The sequence below is a fragment of the Arachis ipaensis genome, chromosome B01 (assembly GCF_000816755.2).
Source record: "Arachis ipaensis cultivar K30076 chromosome B01, Araip1.1, whole genome shotgun sequence".
Lineage (NCBI taxonomy): Eukaryota > Viridiplantae > Streptophyta > Magnoliopsida > Fabales > Fabaceae > Arachis > Arachis ipaensis.
The window spans coordinates 108,212,767-108,214,194 of NC_029785.2; positions in this window are offsets into that span (position 1 = coordinate 108,212,767).

Sequence of the window (1,428 nt, forward strand, 5' to 3'; positions counted from 1 at the left end):
GCAGGAAAATTTCTAGGGTTTATGCTGACACAAAGAGGGATCGAAGCAAATCCCGATAAGTGTAGAGCTATCCTGGAGATGAAAAGTCCGACTTGTTTGAGAGAGGTCCAACAGCTGAATGGCCGACTTGCAGCTCTCTCCAGATTTTTGGCAGGATCAGCACTAAGATCCCTTCCACTGTTCTCCCTATTGAGAAAGGGACACCAGTTTGAATGGCCTCCCGAATGCGAGGAGGCGTTCCAGGAGTTCAAAAGATTCTTGAGCCAACCTCCTATCCTGACCCGACCTACAGCTGGAGAATACCTCGTCCTATACTTATCTGTAGCAGACAAGGTCGTCTCATCGGCCCTGATAAGAGAAGACGAGGCCGGTCAGCACCCAGTATATTTCATCAGTAAAGTTCTACAAGGTCCTGAGCTAAGGTACCACAAACTAGAGAAGTTTGCCTACTCCTTAGTAGTAGCCTCACGAAGGCTACGGCCTTACTTTCAAGCTCACACAATAAGAGTCCGTACGAATCAGCCCATGAAGCAAATCCTCCAAAAGACGGATGTTGCAGGAAGAATGGTTCAATGGGCAATAGAGCTCTCCGAGTTCGACTTGAAGTACGAAACTCGGACGGAGCCCAGTGCCCAGTGCCTCGCCGACTTCATTGCAGAATATGCAGGGGATCAAGAGGATAAACCAACTACATGGGAACTCTATGTAGATCCAATAAAAAACAAAACAGGAAGCGGCGCAGGCATAATATTGGTGGACGCCTCAAGTTTGAATTCCCAGCTTCAAATAATCAAGCAGAATATGAAGCCCTGATTGCAGGATTGAAGCTGGCAGAAGAAGTCGGTGCTACGAAGGTGATGATATACAGTGACTCTCAAGTGGTGACCTCCCAAATAAGTGGAGAATATCAGGCAAAAGACCCAAATATAAAGAGATACTTGGAAAAAACTCTGGAACACCTTGGGCGCTTTGCAGAAACCGAGGTCACGCACATAACTCGGGACCTAAATAGCAGAGCAGACGCCTTATCCAAGTTAGCAAGTACCAAGCCAGGAGGAAATAACAGAAGCCTGATCCAAGAAACTCTCCAGGAACCTTCAGTGGTAAAAATGGAAGACAAACAAGAAGTCTTTGAAGTGGTCGGATTAAACCTCGGATGGATGAATCCCTTGGTCGAATATATGAAATTTGACATCCTCCCCAAAGAGGAAAAAGAGGCTAAGAAAATCCGGAGGGAAGCACAACACTACACCCTGGTTGAAAAGGGTTTTTAACGAGGCATCATAGTAGGGGCTAAGGGAAAATAAATAATCAAAAGCCCTTAGTAGCAATAAGGTACCTCCTCAATTAATAAAGATCTCTTTCATTTTAAATATCTCTTTTAAATTCCCTTTTTATTCTCTTTCTACGAAACGCGCCGATTTAAGC